The sequence below is a fragment of the Neopsephotus bourkii genome, unplaced genomic scaffold (genome assembly GCF_033783945.1).
Source record: "Neopsephotus bourkii isolate Nb327-2 ecotype Australia unplaced genomic scaffold, CSIRO-AGI_Nbou_v1 NB_1433, whole genome shotgun sequence".
In the NCBI taxonomy this organism is placed as follows: domain Eukaryota; kingdom Metazoa; phylum Chordata; class Aves; order Psittaciformes; family Psittacidae; genus Neopsephotus; species Neopsephotus bourkii.
Genome location: NW_026901910.1, coordinates 4805946 through 4826861, shown reverse-complemented (window position 1 = coordinate 4826861; position 20916 = coordinate 4805946). Strand labels below are relative to the sequence as shown.

The following is a 20916-nucleotide window of genomic DNA, read 5'->3' as shown; positions in this document are numbered from 1 at the left end:
ATACTTGTCTCTTTGAATTCCTTTGAGAAAAGCCCTACATTATGTGTATTGCTGTTTGGAATTGGCCCCATGCACTTGGCAAGCACAAGTGGAAGTGGGTAGTAGAGCCAGAGTATTGTACTTGTTCCTTTTAGTGCTAGATCCTGAAGGTTGGTGTGTCTTGAGGTTTCAGTGAAGTTACCATATCAATAAATCAGTCCCGTGGGTGTTTGTGTGTGTTGGAAGCTGATTTTAATAGTCCATTTGATTTCAGTGCTTCTGATTTTTTCCCTGTGCATTTGCATTGAATAAATCATGGCATTAAAATGCTGCTTATAACGTAGAATAATGTATGTCCTGAAGCAAAGACATTAGAAATAGGAACTTTGGAGACCTGTCTCTCTTTAGCGTGTTGGAAATGTGATCCATGTTCCATAAATGTTGTGGTGGGGATGTTAGACCAAAACAGTGGTGACAGTTTATGCTATGCAAGAACAAAGTGATGTCATCAATTACAGAAAACAATAGAAGGATGTTATAAACTTCAGCATTCATTTCAGCTTCCACTGAAAGCTGTAGAGAAACTTAAGTTTCAAAGAGCACAAAGCAGCACTGGGCACACAAAATGAAGAGAAACTAATTTCACATTATTGCTTGGGAAAAGAAAATCCACTTTCCTTTGCTTTGCTGGCTTTCCTCCAGCTGCTGGTGGTGACATAAAATGGGGATTGTGAGTTTGATCCCATGCTTATTCCAGCTGCAGTTCTGGGACTTGCAATCGTACTGTATGCAGTTGTGCCCTCAGCATCAGGAGGACATGGAGCTGTTGGAGCAAGTCCAGAGGAAGCCACGAGAATGCTGGAGCACCTCCTGTATGGAGCCAGGCTGAGAACATTGGGGCTGTTCAGGCGGGAGAAGAGAAGCTGCGTGGAGACCCCAGAGCAGCTTCCAGTGTCTGAAAGGGGGCTACAAGGATGCTGGAGAGGGACTGTGCATCAGGGACTGCAGCAACAGGAGAAACTGGAACAAGGGAAGTTCAGGTTAGATATAAGACAGAAGTGCTTTATTGTGAGGGTGCTGAGGCCCTGGAACAGGCTGCCCATAGAAGTGGTAAATGCTCTGTTCTTGGCAGTATTCAAGGCCAGGTTGGCTGGGGCTTGGAGCACCCTGCTCTAGTGGAAGGTGTCCCTGCCCATGGCAGCGAGTTGGAACTGGGTGATCTTAAGCTCCTTTTCCAATCCAACCCATTCTATGATTTTCATTTATTGCATGAAATCTCCTTTTCCCTCCTTGATCTCCAGCACTTGCTACAGACGAGGTCTTCACACCTTCTACTTCACCTTTTCTGGGTGCACACGTATGTGAAAGCCCTTCTCTGGGCTGGATTGAATTGGTAATACACTGAAGTCTACAGGCACATCTGCTCCTCAAAGTGTCTTGGTAAATGGGGCATGGAGGCTTGGTAGTGAAGTATTTCTCTGCTTTACCTCAAAGTCAGAGCAGCTCAGCAGCCCATCTATGGTTCCTGTATGGTGCACTTACCATTTATAAAAGCAAATAGGAAGTTGTCACTATAGGCAAACTAATCATGCCAATTGTATTTGGCCTTTCAAAGGCATTCTCTAATTGGGCTGTTAAAGAAATTGCTTACCCAGAAAGCATGCCACAGGAAATAATAAAAGCAGTGTTCTTTGGGGAGTGTTTTTAATGCCTATGTTGGGTATTTGATACTTGGAATTAAATAACGGGGAGAGTAGTAACTGCAGACTGTTCCAAAGGGAAGCACCAACAAAGGGGAGGAATTTCCCCCCTGAAAATTCTGGGCTGGCAAAATGATGCTCTTTGGATTCTGGATTGATATTTAAAACGTCTTCATCTCTGCAGCATCCCCCTTGTCTTGAGGCCTTGTTTGCCGAGTGCTGTGCAGGAGTCAGTTGTAACTGTCGCACCAAAGTCAGGTACTCAGAATCCCATAGACCTGTTTCAGTGGCATCTTGCCAAAGAAAGGATAGGGAATTGCTCCCCAGTGTCAGATAGCTCTGGTCCTCCTCCTGGTCTATGAAGATGATGGAACCAGTGAATTTCAGAGGGTGGTCAGCTTCGACTGTTGTATCTATATGGTTTTTAATGGAGCTAAAACCAATTGAGGATTTAGTCCTTGGTATAGCTGGAAAAATAGTGTCACGACAGGGCTGTCTGTTTCTATGTGCCCAGTAACCAGTGAGGGACCACAAACCTCATGATATGAATACATTTACATAGAGCATTGTTCAGTGTTCCGCAGTGATTTTTACGCTGCTGATGAATTTATAAGTTGTTGAATATATCAAGCTCTAGAAATGCTTGAATTAAAGGCACCATAAGATCTTGCTAGTGAGGAGAGTGGCTATTATGTTTTGAGTGTACCAGGATTTCTTATTTTGGCATTAAATTCCAACCTTTGGAAAATACTGGGAGCTGTTTGTGAGATGATTTGGGAGACGGTGAATTGGAAGTTACCTGGAACATATGTTGACCAGAACTCTGTTCTGAAACCTGTATTTAGGTCAGTGTGGATGTAGCAAAAGGAATAGAACTTATAGTTTATAATACATATTCATCTTTGCAGCTTACTGAGAGAGAGATCAAACTTGCTTTTTACATGGTGAGTGCTGCTGGACCAAGTCTGTTAATTTAGTGGGATGGGAAGGATGCAAACAGCATCTTTTTCTTTGGCCTAGGAAGGTGATGCACCTGTTTGAAAACTCCTCAGGGCCCTGAGGGCACTAATAAACCCCACTGGTCCTGAGCAGCCTCATCTGGGGCCTGCACCCACATCCTTGAGCCCAAGCTCAAGGCTCAGTCTCTGCCTGGGCTGTGCTGGAGGAGTGTGGTCTTGTGGGGCAGACACTTGTGGCCAAGCAGGAGTGTCTTGGTCTGGACCTCAACCCATAGGGTGGCCTCCTGGCTTGGGCTTAGCTCTCTCCAGTTGCTATGGACCTGAGCCTAACCCTGACCTAAGGATTGGCTTCCCAGCTTGACCTCAGGCCTGCCTCAACACCGGGATACCATGTTATGAGCTGGACTGTGGGCTGGAGCTGCTGCCATCCCTGGGTCAGCCGTGCTTGCCTTGCTGGAGCTGGCCCTGCCAGGGGGATGTAACAGCACCAGAGGCACCCAAGCTGGGTGATGCTCACTGCTTCACCTCTCAGACTCTGTAAGCAAGCTTATTGCACATGAGTAGTTCCTACAGGAATTTAACAGCCTCACAGCTGAATTCGGCTCTGTGTGTACCCAGCGTATCAGGAGCAAGTATGTCTCAAAAGGCTGTACTTTTTAAGAGCCTTTTTCTAGTTAGCTTGCTTCCCATTTTCCCTTTTATATTTTTAATTAAATGTAAATGCTTGGAATTAGGGTTTTTTTTTCCCACTTCAGCCTCTTGCTGGTTCTTACAGTTGAAAACAGTGGAAAGCTTTCTGGAGAGCAATACTCGAGCCATGGATCTGTTAAGCCTCTTGCTTCCCCCCCCCAGCTTTAATTCCTATCCAGATCTTCTGCTGCGTTCTCTTAATCCTCAGAAGTTCAGGATATTTTTTTCTCTCTCTCCAGAGGAATTTTAATCATTCTTGTATCGTGAGTATGGAAAAAAAGATCCCCTTTCCTGTAGTGTGAATGTGCAGGCAGTGCTATTGTCAAGTCTCGGTGGGTTACTTGCATATAAATAAATTGGGGGGGGGGAAGTAATCTTTTGTTAACGTTGCATTCTCTTAGGCTGCTATGGTAACAGATGAGAGGGAGACAGGGCTTGCATGGTAAAGCTTCATGGCAAAGCGGGAGCAAGAAGGGAAGAGAGCACAAATCCTTTAGCAATCATAGAATGAACTGCGTTGGAAAAGACCTTTTAAGACCGATTCCATCCATTCCCCACAACTGCCAAGCCCACCACTGACCCATGGCACTGAGGGCAAAATGATCTCTTGGCTGCCACCCATGATCCCAACTCACAGCCACCCCTCATCTGCCCCCATAGTGAACCCCACTGCTGTCCCTACCCCTCATGACCACCCCTCATCTGCCCCCATAGTGAACCCCACTGCTGTCCCTACCCCTCATGACCACCCCTCATCTCTCAATCATTCTGAATGACTTTCCTGGCTCTGGACCTTGCCAAGTCAAGGCAGTGGGCAGTTTCATAGGTTCTTAGGATGGTTTGGGTTGGAAGGGAGCTTAAAGCTCATCAAGTCCCACATCCCTGGGACTCCAATTTCTCTTGAACTTCTGTTGAGTGATGGGATTTTTCCCCTTCCATGTATTCCAGTGTGACTTCTGTGCTGCTGAGTGATAGAGTGATTTCCTTGAGCTCCTGGGGAGGGTACTTGGCATCCCAAGTTCTTCTTGGTGAAGGATCCAGAGAGAATTATCATTGCTGCATTCAGTGGGAGTGTTTAAGCGCAAAGTTGCAGAGCATGGGATCTTTCCTGCAGCTTTAGCATTGTGGATGTCATGTCATGGAAGTGGTTCCACAAGGGGGTAAACAGATGATGAACTGTCACTTAGCAGTGCCAGATAGTGTCAGTTCCAGAGCAATGCCAGGTTTTCAGCAGGAGGGAGGGAATGGGATGTAACAGGAGGGGCGAAGGGAAGGGTTTTGTGAGATGAAAAGCTGAAGTGCAGATGGTTCGACTGGAGGATGTTTAGCATCAGATCTCAGTTTCATTAAATAAGGCTGAACAGCATGGCATGACCCTTGGTGGAGATGGGTACAGGGGATTCTGCATTGGTCTTACTCTTTGTGACTGTGATTGGAAGCAGAGCACCCAAGGTTGCTTCATGAGGGTAGAAATGGATGGTGATTGGAACAGGGTGGGAGAAGAATTAAGTGAGATGAACCCCTCCATTTCTATGCAGACTTATAAATAGCTGGAAGTTAAATTTGGGCGTCTCGTATGCGCTGTGAGCCGGTTACAATGAGAACTCTGTCACTGCTGTGTCCTTGCCATCCTCAGGAGTTCATGGAAAAAGCCTGCTTTCGCAAGGCAAGAGGCTTGGTGGGACCTTCTGTGTCCTGTTTCATTGTCCCAGCCTCTGGGGAGACATGGAACAGGTCTGTTAAGGACTGTTGATTGCCGATTCAGGACAGGTCTTGCAGGGGAGGAAATACTCTGGGGTCCTTTACAGCCTAATTCTGCTTGCAGGAACGGCCTTATTTTGCAAGCTTCTGTGGTTTGAGATGTGCCCTGAAGGATGGTGAAGGATTCAGTGTGGGATTGTCCCGTCTGAGCTGAGGAAGGCAAGCCACCGCCTTGCAATGCCTTCATTAGTCCTGGAAATACATTTTTATTTGTCATTATTTAAAGATAAGTGCTGTTATAAGATGCATTTCCAACAGTGCAGGTGATTAATTGTACCACGTCAGATTATTCCTGGCTTCCTGTTTCCCAGTTTCACTCGAATGAAGGATATTTCATCCCTAGACACTTGTTCATTTTCTGCTCCATAAACCAGCATAGTGCTGAAGAGCTGATGCAGCAAGAAGCACCTTGTTAAAGGTAAAGTTGGGTCGTTTCCTTGCCTCTGACAATGTTGTTCCTTTTCTGGAGAGCGTGGCACCATTCAGGGGACAGGCTGAGAGAGCTGGGCTGGGTCAGCCTGCAGAAGAGAAGGCTCCTGAAGGGGAGACCTGAGAGCTGCTCCAGTGCCTAAAGGGGCTGCAGGAAACCTGGAGAGGGGCTTGGGACAAGGGATGTAGGGACAGGCCAAGGGGAATGGCTTGAACCTGCCAGAGGGGAGACTGAGCTGAGCTCTTAGGCAGAAGCTGTTCCCTGTGAGGGTGCTGAGGCGCTGGCACAGGGTGCCCAGAGAAGCTGTGGCTGCCCCATCCCTGGCAGTGCTCAAGGCCAGGTTGGACACAGGGGCTTGGAGCAAGCTGCTCCAGTGGAAGGGGTCCCTGCCCGTGGCAGGAGTTGGAGCTGGGTGAGCTTTAAGGTCTCTTCCAACCCAAACCAGTCTGAGATTCCATGATTCCTGCTAAGGCTGCCTTTATTCACAGTATCCCAGTATGCTAGAGATTGGAAGGGACCTCAAAAGATCATCCAGTCCAATCCCCCTGCCGGAGCAGGAACACCTAGATAAGGTTACACAGGAACGTGTCCAGGCGGGTTTTGAATGTCTCCAGAGAAGGAGACTCCACAACCTCCCTGGGCAGCCTGTTCCAGTGTTCCGTCACCCTCACTGAGAAGAAGTTTCTTCTCAAGTTTAAGTGGAACCTCTTGTGTTCCAGTTTGTACCCATTACCCCTTGTCCTATCATTGTTTGCCACTGAGAAGAGCCTGGCTCCATCCTCGTGACACTCCCCCTTTATATATTTATATACACTAATAAGGTCACCCCTCAATCTCCTCTTCTCCAAACTATAGAGACCCAGCTCCCTCAGTCTTTCCTCATAAGGGAGATGCTCCACTCCCTTAATCATCTTAGTTGCCCTGTGCTGGACTCTCTCCAGCAGGTCCCTGTCCTTCTTAAACTGAGGGGCCCAGAACTGGACACAATATGATTTCTGAGAAGCTTGGATTTTGGAATTCATTTAAACTGCAGCAAGCTGCGGATAGGGATTTAAAATGAAATCTTCTTTTCAACACCTACTTCTATTGCAGCCAATGAGTACTTGGCCTTTGTGTGCCACGGATGCAGGATGCACTGAATTGTTGCTGTTCTCTTGACGCGCCACAGTCACGCGCTGGTTTTGGCTGCCAAGGGAAGGAGTAAAAGCATGCATTGAGAGAGCTGAAGTGTTCCAGGGAGATCACACATTTCCTTGTGTATATGTTTTGTTTGGTGAGCTCTGTGTTGTACAGTTACTGCTGGCAGTGCTCTGAAGTAAGGGAGCTGTTTCCATTCCGGACACAGAAAGGGAAAGCATGAAGGACAGAAACTGTAAGTGTTTGAAGACATTGGGAAATAAGGATGCTCAGCAAAGCCTTTCCTGTGTCAAGCAACCAGTGAGTCTAGAGCTTGAAATAGAACAGGGCTGCCTGCCTTGCCCACTGCTCTGCTGTGAAGCTACTCTCATTTTCTAGCAGGAGTCTCGGTGTCACTATGGTGTTGGTAATAAATTGAACCAGCAGATGTTCATTTCCTGCTTTGCAGTGATTTCCACAGAGCTTTCTCAGCTCTGAGTAACTGCTCCAAACAACACATGCTGGGGTGGTGCTTTGTTTTCAGCTGGGAAGTTCAGCTTTTGACCCTTTGTACAGCACTTGAGGATTTTGGGGTCCAGCTGGGTTGGGTTGGGGTTTGTCGTTATTCCACAAGTGCAGTGAAGGGACAGCCCATTGGAGCCTGGTTTGGGTTTCATTCATTTTCACAGCTCCTTTAAAACCCTCTGACCATGCAAACCTTCAGCCTCAGTTCTGCTGTAGTCCTCCTGGTTGGGTGGTTGTTGCCTGATGAGCCTGTATTTCCAGTGGGGTTCACATCTGTCAGCTCTCTTTGAGGCTGAAAGGCAGCGTTTGGGGGGTGAAGTGTGGTCACAGGGGAGGAGATGGGTGTGGGTAGGATCAGGGGAGACAGAGACGAGTGGAATGAATCAGAGTTTTGAAGCTGGGTGGGTGCATTTATTCTGGGTGCAGGGTGGTTGTCCTCATGGTTAGGAGGAGATGCAACGTGGGAAGCAAAAAGAGGCGGTGTATGGCAGAACCCTGCTGGTTCTCACTGAAGGCCTCAGAGACAAGACACAGATGTTGTTTCATGATGAGGTCAGCACGAAGCCTTCTCAAACAACTCATGTGCCTTTTAGAGCCATTTGTTGTCTATGGAAGGGGAACAGCCGGTTTTGGCTCCTTGCTGTCGTTGGCCTTTAATGCTATGAGGGACAAACTATAGAGAACCTGATTTTGAACACCATGGGGTAAGTATTGCTCACTAAATAGAAAGAGAATTCCTTCTTGCCTGGTGATTGCTCAATACCCAGGTATAGCAGCACACCTGGAAGGCCTTAAAAAGTTGGGCAAGATGAGACATGGCAAAAGCCATTTTGCCTGAACATGTTTCTCATGTTAAAGAGAAGGCGTGTGCTGCTCTGAAGAAGCCGTAGCTGTTCCTGAGGCCTTTAACAGCCTCAGTCAGGGCATTGCTGTGGATGCTGTCAGGAATATTCTCTTACCAGTAAGAATGCCTTATCTTCATTCCATGTCTTTCCAGTGTCTGCAGGTTGTGATGCTGTCAGGTTGTGCCACATGGGGCACGAGGTTCCTGTGTTTTGCATAGCAGTGTGTTCACCTGTCAAGTGTACTTGTGTGGTTCCAGTGGGCCATGGTGCCCTCAAGGCTTGATGTTACTCTCAGCAATTGCAGAGGCTTCCAGGGTCATTCACTATCTCAATGTGCCATCAAATAAGGAGATACAGAAGACAGACCTCTTTCTTCCTGAATGTAAGTTTAGAACATAGAACTAACCAGGTTGGAAAAGACCTTTAGGATCATCAAGTCCAACCATTTCCCCAGGGCTCCTAAGACCACCACTAAACCATGTCACTGAGGGCCTCATCTATGCAGTTTGTGAACCCTTCCAGGGATGGTGATTCTACCACTTTCCTTGGCCATTTCCTTTTAAAAGGAAGAGAAGACACAAAGATCCAGTATCCAAGGGAAGCCCCTGTAAATCCTGAAAGGCCTTGGACCAACCAAGCAGTGGATTTGTAGCTTTGACCAGTCCAGGGACACAAGGTTATAAGAGTATTATAATAACTGCTTTGCCCCGTTATTTCTATGTAATTTTAGCTCTGCGAATCCACTGCTGAAACTCCAAAATACCATCTATTGAATTATGTAAAGCATTAATCTTTAAATCTAGCAGAGACACTAAAAAGGTTGGGATTATGAGGCTTTTCTGGAGGCATGTACTCGCACTTAGATCGGGTACTTTGTGTTACCAGCCCTTCATGGGTGTCTCTGATATCATTGCCTGGTTTTGCTAGGAGGAAGTGCTTTTCCAGCTCTGAAGCTTTAAAACAGAAAAGATGGAGATTAGTGCTCATTGTTGGGTTCTTAAAGCATGGTTTTCCTGCGGCGTGGTTGCTGCAGGTGTTGAGGACAGGTTCTGGAGACGGTAACAGGACTCCAGGAGATTACAGGAAGCTATTTAATGGTTTGGGGCAGGTGTTCAGCCTGACTAAATGAGCCAGCAGTTCATTGAAGGAACGGCAGTTTCATTAGTTAGTGTACATTTTATGCCTCTTTTGTTTTTGAGAGGAAAAACCCACTCACCAGTCCTTTATTAGACTTCTGCTGAGGGCCAGATGTTTCTCTGCTCCAAAACTGAGGCCATAATGCAAAGAGGCACTCTGCAGTAAAGTCCTTTGCAGCACAAGTGCCTTCCCCAGAGAGAAAAACAAATGTGTTGAGGGTAAGGTATTAACTTCTATTATGAATGATTTGGGATGGGGGAATACGTTTGGGGCTTGCTGAGGGATCGTGGGTAGCGCTGATTCGTACAGTCCCAATGAAGTAAGAGCAGAGTCCTTTCTAAGGAGCACAAATGACAGTGCAACTGTCTAAACCCAATTAGATGGCAAATAAGCAATCTTCTGCCATCTAAGTGGTGGTTATTGTCATCATGGGAATGAATTGCCAAAGCTCCAGGCCAAAGGAATACGCTGTAGCTGAGCAGCACATAACCCAAGGAGGTGTTCTGCTCCTGCGGGTCCCAGCTCAGTGTGTTCTCAGGGGAATGAGTGGCATGTGTTGCTCCTGTCGCTTAGGTGACATGCATTAGTCTGTTGTTTAGTGGCACGTTGAGAATATGCCAAAGGAGACAGAAGTGTTTGCCCGTGACCAAGAGTGCTCCCTTTGCTTCCTGTGATGCTGTGGGTTTTCAGCTTGGAAACAGTTGAAACTGGAGCAGAGCTGGGTCAGGATGTGTATGGACAACAGTGCATTCTTCCAGAGAGAAGCAAACAGATGTTCCAGCAAAAGTAATCAAAATAAATAGAAAACGACCTTTTCCTCTGCATTAGCTGCCATGAGAAGAGATGGAAGGGGAAGCCTCCAGAAATGAGGTTCTACTACCGAGAGAGGCACTCGGGAAGTTGCGCCGTGTCCTGTGGCAGAAATAGCTCCTGTGATGGATTCCCTGTTTCCTGGTTGTGTTTTCAGCAAGCTGACTTCTACAGGAGTGCTTTTTGAGCAGTCTCTTTTATAATGGTCTTGCCCAGACTTCCACTCCCCCCCTCCAAATTGCTTGTTTTGAATGAATCCCTTTATATGTAAGACTATGGAGTGCTGAGGCATCAATATTGTCACAGAAACTAGAACTGCAGCGCTGGCTTTCAGCCAGAAAACACACTGATTCATGGCTTGGATGTGGGTGTCTGGAAATGAAATAAACTCTGATTCTCAGGTGAATCAATGAAGGAGGAATTTGTGTTTGTATATATTGACTTTTTTCCCCCTAGGAGGTGTTTTAGAACATCTTTCTTCCACCCATCTCCTTCATTTGTACCATTTTAAATGGTGGGAAGGATGCTAACTACACCTCAACTGCTTAGATGAGTAAATACAGCTCTGTGAGGTGAATACTAACTTGTTTCTTCTTTTCATTTTAGCTCAGCTTTAAATTCACAAAGTATGAGAGGTGGAAGCTGGGATTTTGTGATATAGCAATTGGATGTCATTATGGGCTGCTTCGAGAACAGGTTTGTGTCTGGAATGTGTGAATGTGGTTTCTGTGTAGGCCACCAGGATGCGCTAATTGCAGATCAGGGTTGCTAAATGCAGCCTCAGCTTCTATAAATGTTGGTTGTGCCCACGGTGAATCCTACGTTTTGTTTATATTTATACATAGAAATAAGGTAATTGCAGCACACACAGAGGCACAAGTGGAGATGTGAACAGCAGGGCTGTGTTATCATACACATGCTTTCAGCATCCTCCTGTTGCTGAGAGTTTCTCCCTGCTGTCTTTGACTTAGGGCACCTTGTCATAGAATCAAAGGACTCCAGGCTGGTTTGGGTTGGAAAGGACCTTGAGGTCATCCAGTTCCAACCCTGCCAGGGGGAGGGACACCTCACACTAGACCATGTCACCCAAGGCTCAACCTGGCCTTGAACACTGCCAGGGATGGGGCAGCCACAGCTTCTCTGGGCACCCTGTGCCAGCGCCTCAGCACCCTCACAGGGAAGAGCTTCTGTCTTATATCCAACCTGAGCTTCCCCTGTTTCAGTTTGAACCCATCACCCCTTGCCCTATTGTACAGTCCCTAATGAAGAGGCCCTCTCTAGCATCCTTGTAGCCCCCTTCAGACACTGGAAGCTGCTCTGAGGTCTCCATGCAGCTTCTCTTCTCCAGGCTGAACAGCCCCAATGTTCTCAGCCTGGCTCCATACAGGAGCTGCTCCAGTCCCTGAGCATCCTCGTGGCCTCCTCTGGCCTTGCTCCAACAGCTCCATATCCTTCTGATGCTGAGGACACCAGCACTGCACAATTAATATCAGTTAATAAGGAATCACTCCTGTCAGTAATTTGAGACTACAGCGAAGTAGTTTAACAGGGTTTGCACATTTGAGTGCCATGTGTTAGTAACTGTTGCTTTTCAGTTTAAATCTTCTGTTGTTGCAAGTAATATGCAAGATGCTCTTTCCCTCCATTTCTTCCTCCTCTTTGTGGCTTGGGTGATTTTTGATTCATGGGCTGTGCAGGTCTTTACCTAGGATCCAGAAAAGTCCATTTTAGAGCTGTGGGTTTGCCTTCTGTCAGGACTGTTACAAACTCACATCTATGTGGACCTCTTAAACAGGGGAAGTTAAAACATGGTCTAGTGTGAGGTGACCTTGCCCATGGCAGGGTGGTTGGAACTGGATGATCTTAAGGTCCTTTCCAACCCTAACTAATCTATGATTCTGTGATGGTGTGAATCTGTCAGTCTGCAGGCTTTTGAGTGAGTTGCTGCTGAGATGGTGAATCCTGTGCACGTATGTACCAGGGGTTTTGGTGCTGCTGGGAGTGTGATACTGCTCTTGAAGTTTGGAGTCCCGGAATGATGGAGACCTCATGGGTTCAGCGGGGCAGAAGATTCAGGATGGGTCTGTCTTCCACTCAGTGGTGCTGTGGGTGTCCCTGAAGACATTCAAGGCTGTGGTTCTGTGCAACCTGGTCCAGTTGAGGATGTCCCTGCTCATTGCAGGGGGTTGGGCTAGATGAGCTTGGAAGATCCCTTTCCACACAAACCATTCTATGGTTGTACCTGTGGAGGAGCTAGAACCTGCTTATGTAGTGCAGGAAAAGTGTGCTCTCAGGAGGGCTGGTTGGGAGCCAATACTGGTTTGCTTTCCCATTTCAGAATCTGTTTCAAACCCTCCCCCTTCTGCCTTCTCATTTTAATAAAGCAAAAGAACAAATTTGTTCTTTAAGACAATTGTTTCCTTAGATTCTGAGGCTTAGATGTTTCCAGCGTGTACAACTGAGAGACATTAGGTGTGGGGGAGAGGGGAAGAGGAAGCCTCTGTGGCCCTTGTGTGCTTTAAAAAGCATCTCTCTGTTTCTAAGGTGCCCTAAAATGCCTTTTCTCTACTATGAGATGTTCTTTGTGGGGTTTTTCTACCCTCTCTTAAATTAGTGGGGCAATTTTAGTTGTTATTGTATGTTTTCTTAATATTGGGCTCTAGCTATTCAACAGGGGGACATAGCTGGGTGGGGAAAGCAGGTCCTTCTGCCTCCCTGCTTTCCCAGTGCTGTGTGCCTTCATTTGCCTCTTGTCTTTTCTGAATAGTATGGCTTTCATATCCTCATTCCAATTGGGAATGGATGTGGAGGAGGCGAATGAGGTAATGCTTCCTCAAAGACATCTCTGTTGCTGCTAAACAACTCCCTGCTGTGCTTCCTACCCTTCGTGGTGAAGCTGCTGCCTTGTAGCTGCCCTGTCACCAATGGCAGGGATGTCATTTTAGGTCTTTTAGAGTCATCATTGTGTTCTGGGGCTGTGTTTTGACTCAAATTCACGAGGATGCCTGCGTATAAATGGGGCTCATGGAGCATCTGACAGCAGCTAGAGATGTGTCTAAAGGAAAGCAGCATTCTGGTTGGGCTCTTGAGGAAAGTGCTGGAGTAACAAGCATTCCTGTACATCCATTATTTGCCTTTCAGTAAGATGGGAGCAAAACTGACCCATGTTTTTAATCTGGCAGTAAATATGGGAATATGAAGTGAAGAATAGACTCAAATGATGGCAATTATTGGTTCTTTGCTGCAAATGTTGGGGGCACTTAACTAACCTGGCTTGTAAGTGCAAACAGGCTATTGAACAGCAAAACACATCACTGTTAGTAGTAGACAGCGCTTGGATTTCACAATGAGGATGAAGGACAGGATTCGAGGCAAAGAATGAGCTGGTTTGTGTCCCCTGATAACCACATTTGACAGCATAGCAGCTGTGTTGGCAATAACTTCATGCACACAAGTTCTGCAAAGCTTTGCTTATCTCTAAGGCTGCTGTGTTTGGAATGCACCCGATTCAGCTGTTCAGACCCTAAATGTGAAGCTTTTTAGACTGGTTTTATAAAGCCAAACCAGAACACCCTCCCCAACCCAAATGTAGGTTAGAGATGATTGTGACCTGATGGTTCTGTTTAAAATTAGGACTGGTGGGTTGGTTTCTGCTCCCCCCCTCCAAATGCTGCCTTCATTTGAGCCAAGGAACTTAAGTGACCTTGTTTCTTCTATAGAGTCCTGAAGTTTCTCCTTATGATGTTCCACTCACTGGACCAGATGAACAGAGTTAGAAACCACCTCCCCTGGTAGGACACATCTGCCCCAGCTTGTGCAGTTGAAAACGAGTGGCTGTGTCTTCCTCTGGAGCCCATGCAAACAAGTGAGCACCTCTTGTGGTGAAAAGCATCCCTGTATCTCCAAACACTGTTTGTAGGTGATATATATGTATTTTTAAGTTCTATGCACAAAAAAAACCCATGAGTTCTGGAGGGGCTACAGGATTTTAATGCTAATCATGGAATCCCAGACTAGTTTGGGTTGGAAAGGACCTTGAGATCATCCAGTTCCAGCCCCCTGCCATGGGCAGGGATAATTCACTACTGGACCATGTTCTCCTCCATCTCTCAGAGTTGATCTTTTACCTCATAGTGAGATCTGAAAGTCTCTTTGGCCCTTCTTGAGAAGAACTGGTGAGACTGCGGTGACTGGGCTTTCAGGTGTTGGTGGGATTGCTCTCATGGGAACTGAGATTGTGTTGATAGGGGCAGTATGGCAACAAAAGCCAAGCAGCAAGCAGAGAGGCTGTTCTCCTCTCCTTCCACAGCCCTGCTGTGTCCCTGTGGGGTAGTTGGTGTCTCCAAGCATCCATGTATCCATGGCTGATGCTGCTGCCCATCTCTCTCCCTAAGACACATTCAAAGCTTTTTGGAATAACTGTGCTTGGTTCTTTGCACTCCTCTGAATCCCAAATACTGAGGAAGAAGGCATCACAAAGAAACACAGAGGAGGTTTGGCTGCGTGTGCTGAGCCCGTTGGGACAAGAGCTTGTTCTGCCTTGAAACGAGCTGAAGATGAAAGGCAGTTAGTGAATGATGAGGGTCCAGTAGTTCCTAAGGTGTGTTACTTCATCTGAGGGGCCAAGGGTCAGTGAAGGTGACTTTCTAACTGCCTTACAGTGCAGTGGTTGGTGCTGGGAAGTGAAGAAAGGTTAATCAGAGCATTGAACTTGGTGTGAGTTTTCCATGTTTAGTGTCAGTGGGGTTTGGGGTTTGAACATAGAATCATAGAATGGTTTGGGTTGGAAGGGGCGTTAAGATCATCCAGTTCCAACCCCTTAAACAGCTTTCTTTACTCAAAGGACTTAGGACATGGGGATGCTTCATTCATCTCAGTTACCAGGGTGCTAAAACCATGGGGAATGTGTGTAGTTACTGAGGGTTCAGCTGATAGATCTCACTAAGAAACAAAGTCTTTTAAGTTGAGACGAGTTAAAGCAGCTCCGAGCAGTGCAGTGTCAGTGTTGATGTCTCTGTTTAATGGAGGGTTAGTTATTTGCTATGAAAGTGAATGTTTTCCCTTTTCCAGCCACAGTTTCAGTTGTGGTCAGTGTGGCTTGCCTTTTGCTTGGGCAAAATAAGCATGATGCTTATTGAAACCCACATGGGAGGAGCACCCTATTTGCCTGTCATGCTCAAAAAGAGGCCTTTCTGATGCCCTTCTGTATGTTAAGGCTTAATGGCACCTGCTCTTTGCTTGTCTGTTGTCTGAGCAGTGCCTCTACTGCTGCGTGATATGGAAATCTCTGTAGCATAGAAAAAGAGCTGAAAACTTGATTTGACTGCAGTTAAAGGGCAGGCATGTGCCTATCAGCAGAGGATTCTAAGGGCTGGCAAGATAAAAAGTCTTATCTCAGTTGAGAGACGGGGCAGCTATAATTCAGAACAGGTCAACTGTCAGGCACGACTGCGTGGGGATTCAAGCTGGGCCTCTGAACACTACAGAGGCTTTTTAATAGCTGCTATCTGTAGTAGAAGCCTTTATCCTGATGTGGATGCTACCACAAGGCCGGAATCCCCAGTCCATTCTCGGTGGCCATCCTTTGCAAGTGTCATTATTCACCCTGTGTTTGGGGTGGAGGCTGGGAAGTCGGAACAAGAGTCATACTTTTCATTTCAGGATGCTAAGGACTAGCTGCTGCTAGCATTGAAAAGCAAAGGGGAGGAAGAGAAAACGGTGCTGACAGCAATTGCTGCTGCTGCTGTACACAATTAACACTATTCATTGGGATAAAGCCCCATCAGGAGCATTTTCCAGCAAAAGGCTGATGATGACCTCTGAGCCCTTCTACAAGCAAGCATGCAGAGTACATGATGATGCACTGTTCTTGCAGGGAGCAAACAGGGAACAACCCTTCTGTTATTAACTTTTAAAAGCCTTAATTCCTGTCTCTTTTTTTGTTCCTTTTGGTTTATTCTTGACCCAGTGCTGTATTTATTTGCTGTTTTGGGGTTACTGCTTTCTGCTCCTTCCATGGCCGCATGCTCTGATGATGCTCTGATAGAAGTGGGTGTTTTGGTGACGCTGTTCAGCCAGACCACATCACTACTGGGTGTGAGTGGCCCGATGTGGAAAGAAAGAGCAGAAGGAGCACAAGACAGTGGACTCACTGCTGCAAGAGTCTGCTGCAGCCCAAGTTGCTGCAAGGGGGCAAAGAAGCTGTCAGCTGAGAGTAGGGCATGTGTGGGGTCATACAGCTGCTCCTGCCCTTTGTTCTCTCATGTGGATCTTCCCTTTGGGCTTGCCTGCGCTTGCAGTGTGTTGGAAGTTAATTCCTTGTGGAAATTAACAAAGCTCTGTGCACATCCTCTGGTGTTTTACAGCACATCCTTCTTGTGTTGCTGGCGCAGAGTTCAGCCCACAGCTAAGTAGGTGTGCGTGCTTTGGACCCCAAACCTCTTCCAGTTCTGGGGTGTATTATAATTCACTGATTCACTGGGCTGTGTTGTCTGTTCTCCTTAACTTCATGACTATCTTGAGTGGACGTTGCCTTTTGTTGTTTAAATGAAGTCAAAGCCTTTCTTCTAAACACCCTGCAAGCTGGAAGCCGTGTGTGCCTTGGCTGTATTTATTCATTCACTGCAGTGCTAGGAACCATAGAATCAGACTGGCTTGGGTTGGAGAGGAGCTTAAGATCATCCTGTTCCAATGGGCAGGGATGACTCGCACCAGACCATGTCACTCAAGGCTCAACCTGGCCTTGAACGCTGCCAGGGATGGGGCAGCCACAGCTTCTCTGCGCACCCTGTGCCAGTGCATCACCACCCTCACAGGGAAGAACTTCTTCCTTATCTCCATCCTGAACTTCCCGTTTCAGTCTGAACCCATCACCCCTTGTCCTATCACTGCAGTCCCTGATGCACAGTCCCTCTCCAGCATCCTTGTAGCCCCCTTCAGACACTGGAAGCTGCTCTGAGGTCTCCACACAGCTTCTCTTCTCCAGCCTGAACAGCCCCAATGTTCTCAGCCTGATTCCATACAGGAGCTGCTCCAGCCCCTGAGCATTCTCATGGCCTCCTCTGGCCTTGCTCCAACAGCTCCATGTCCTTCTGATGCTGAGGACACCAGCACTGCACTCAGTGCTGCAAGTGGGGTCTTATGAGAGCAGAGGGGCAGCATCACCTCCTTTGACCTGCTGCTCACTGGGGGTGCAGCCCAGCACTCGAGGGGGGTCTGCTCTCAAGCGCACTCTGAAGCCAGGTCATGGGGAGCTTCTCATCACCCAACACCCCCAAGTCCTTCTCCTCAGGCTGCTCTGAATCACCTCTTTGCCCAGTCTTGCAGAAGCAGTCTGAGGCTGAGCTGCGAAGCAGATGTGGCTCTCTCAGGCAGTGGGATGCGGTGGGGTGCAATGCAGTGGGTGGCTTTCTGCAGGTGCTGGCACAGATAAGGGCACTGGGAGGCTTTTGTTTTCCTCCCTTACCAAAGATTTCCATGGGTTTATTCTGCTGCAGCTTCAAAAGTTACCAGAGACTTCCACATTTCAAAGGATGGATTTGAAGCACAGAGGTGTCACTTAAGCAGCAAACTGGAGGTGGGGGGCAGAAGGATTTACCTATTTGAATGCATGTAGCATGCCAAGTTCTAATTAAAATCCCTGTAGGTGCCTTCTGTTTTTCTTTGTCAGGTTGACTAAAAAAGGGATTTTGTGATAGCTCACCTGCATGGAGAGAGAACATTTTCTAGCGGAGATAAGAGGGTCTGGGAGGGAGAGAAAAAGGAAAGCCTGGAGATAAAGACGTTATCCTTGTGGAATGCCTGCATGGGTTTCTGAACCAGAGCTGTCTTCTGTTTCTCCTCACTCCTGGGATTTTGTATGACACTGGGGGTGGCACTGGAAGGGGAGGCTGGAAATCCATCCCTCGCGGTGTTCAAGGCCAGGTTGGACAGAGCCTTGTATGACATGGTCTAGTGGAAGGCGTCCCTGCCCATGGCAGGGGGTTGGAACTGCATGATCTTAAGGTCCTTTCCAACCCAAACCTCTCAGCGATTCTATGAGAAGGTTGTGTTTGCTTGAGTAAGGAAGCAGGATAGAAGAGAATGGGAGATGGAACATGTCTCACTAGGGTTGGGAGTCTCAGAGATACCCAAGTAAAGTTAAGGAAACTGTAATGACCCCTTTTTGTAGATGAAATGGGGACAGAGGTTAAAAAAGCAGCATCTGAATTTCACGGCTGGGTTTAATGGCAGCAGCTTGTGCCCAGGCAGCCAGGAAGCCAACAGCATCCTGGCCTGGATCAGAAACAGCATAACCAACAGGACCAGGGCAGCGATTGTCCCCCTGCACTGGGCACTGGTGAGGCTGCACCTCAAATCCTGTGTTCAGCTCTGGGCCCCTCACTACAAGAGAGACATTGAGGTGGTGGAGCGGGGCCAGAGAAAGGAATGGAGCCCAAGTGTGATGGGGAACGGCTGAGGGACCTGGGGGGGTTCAGTCTGGAGAAGGCTCAGGGGGGACCTGATCGCTCCCTACAACTGCCTGACAGGAGGATGGAGCCAGGTCTGCTCCCAAGGAACAAGGGATGGGACAAGAGGAAACGGCCTCAAGCTGCACCAGGGCAGGTTTAGATGGAGCTGAGGAACAATTCCTGCCCCAAGGGGTGCTCAGGCATTGGAACAGGGAGTCACCGTCCCTGCAAGTGTTCACACACCCTCAGTGCCATGGGTTAGTGGTGGCTGTGGTGGTGCTGGCAATGGTTGGACTTAAAGGTCTTTTCCACCCTGATTGATTGCATGATCCTGTGCTTCTGTCCCAGAGATAGGAGCTCCACACTCATGCATATAGTTCTTGTAGGGAAAGCAGAGTTTTCAGACTATGAAATCCCATTTTATCTTTGTGCTAAGAGCATAAAAGCCTCTTTAAAACATTTCCCTTGGAGTTTTGTTGGAAGACTCTTCTCTAGACCTGATGCGCAATGTATTTTTGGCTGATGTTTTAACTGAAAAATGGGTTTCTGACTTTTTATTTTAACTTTAGCAATTGCCCTGCTTTAATTTCTTTTCTTTTTCCAAGCTATTTCATGTAAATTGAAGTCTGTAGAAATAGCAGTTAATTATAGTCAGCTCAGAGTTAGGCCTGAAATAGGTCACATGCTGCTTGGAATAAAACACACTGGAAGTTATTAAATCTGTGTTGTTGGGCTTGAAATACCTTCTGGGGTGTTTGATCCTCCCCTGGCTGCTGCTGTTCCAGTTTGTTCTTATCTACCATGGCTGCACCATCAGGTGACAATCAAGTGACAATATCTCTTCTAAAGGAAAGGAAGAGGGTGTGAAACTGTTGGGCTTTCTGTCTTTAGCACTGGGGCTGCAATCTTCTTTCACTCCATCTATTTGAGACCAACTAAACTTCCTAAGGGTTGTCACGTTATCTGGGTTCCCAGGGGGGAGATGTGCTATTTGCAGTCATAGAAAACAGCTAATCTTCAACTTAATCATTCCTTTTTCCTCTGGAGTTGTATTTCAGCTCCTGGCTTTCAAGGGAGTTTCTTTGCCATCCTGTTCAGAGGGGATAAGGATGGAGCTGCCTTGGTGAGTCAGCAGGATCTGGTTAACCCTCTCCCTTCTAGGGCTTTTCTGCTTATGGGTGATGCTTCTTGTTGTGCTTCATAGGAATTTCTGCTCTGTGCCAGCTGGGTTTTTTTAACTGAGTTTTTCTAAATGCTGTTGAATCAATGCCATTAAAGCAGCTTCACCAGTGACCTTGAGCAGAAGGGATTTCCAGCAGCAGAGCTTCTGCACTGAAGCACTGACTTCATGCCTGCACTTCTTCAGGTTCAGCTTTTCTGCATCAACTCTTGTTCCTGATCCAGAGTCTCCGCAGTGTAAGCAGAAGGGGGATTCCTTTACCTTTGCAGAACTAGGAGATGGGTAAATCCAACTGTCCTTTCCTCCTGTTCTCTCCTCCATCCTTAACCCCAGTTTCTGCTTTCTCATTGCTGATGGAGCCAACTTGTGTGTTTGGGTAAGCCTGAGACTTCCCAGTGTGTCCTCAGTGTCCTGCATTGCTCCCACTGGATCATCTGCTGGCAAGGAATGGGAGTAGGCAGTTGTGTTGGTCTGGTGGTGTCACTGAAGGAAGGAGGCAGGGCTGACCTTGGGCAGCTTTCCGGAGCTACACTGTTGAGATAAAGGCTATTTGTGCTGGGTTAGTTTTAAAGGTAAAGCTGTGGCTTAAAAATAGGCCTTTCCTAAGAAGTGTTTTCCAATACAGTTATGGATGCACACACAGGAAGACACCAGTGCAGCAGTCCTGTATCTGATCTGGTGCATGAGGCCTTGAGCATCCTCACTGTAGAGGGTTGGATTTCTCCCAGTTACCATCACTAAGTGTGTTGTTAGTGTTCTTTAGACTTGCACACCCACAGGTAGCAGCATGTAGCAGTTCTAGATCTGCATCTCCATCACAGAAGAGGTTAGGCTGCAGGTGCTGTCTCCCTTTAAATGATTTTTAGGACATCTGCATCATGAAAGGTAAGATGCTGGAGCACTGAGGTTGTTTGACATCAGATTTTATGGAAAACTCACCAAGTGCAGAGCGGATTTGTTTTCCCTTGGCTGACATCACTGAAAATGGGGAATGGAGGCAGCTTTCCATGCTCAACAGGACTGTGGAGTCACAGAATGAGGTAGTTGGTGGAATCTTTCTGTTACAGCTTCAGAAAAGATGGATAATGATTTCCCATCCACTCTGGGGGCTTCTTATTTCCAACTCTTGTATTTTGAGCTGTGGTTTAGCAGGAGCTGTGAGGAAACAGAAGGAATGGGGATTTCTAGCAGCAGCTCTACATGTGTTTAGGTTCCCTCAGTCCCACAGGGCTGCGCAAGTGAGGGGTTGCCTCACTGTAAAGCCATGAGCACCTCTTGGTGAGTCTGGGGCTACATTATGGTTACAGTGAGCTGCATCTCTGCAAGAGGAAAGA

At 47.2% G+C, this 20916-nt stretch overlaps 2 protein-coding genes across 2 annotated transcripts in view; both read left to right on the top strand.

Annotated features, from left to right (window-relative positions):
• ZBTB44 (zinc finger and BTB domain containing 44) overlaps positions 1-20916 on the top strand; it is a 398215-nt gene that overhangs the window by 355868 nt on the left and 21431 nt on the right. The window lies entirely within an intron of this gene.
• The window catches only part of ARHGAP32 (Rho GTPase activating protein 32), a 136679-nt gene continuing 129426 nt past the window's right edge, over positions 13664-20916 (top strand). Inside the window, exon 1 of the mRNA XM_061368589.1 lies at positions 13664-13817. The gene's annotated coding sequence lies outside the window, so the exon portion shown is untranslated. The remainder of the gene's footprint in view (positions 13818-20916) is intronic.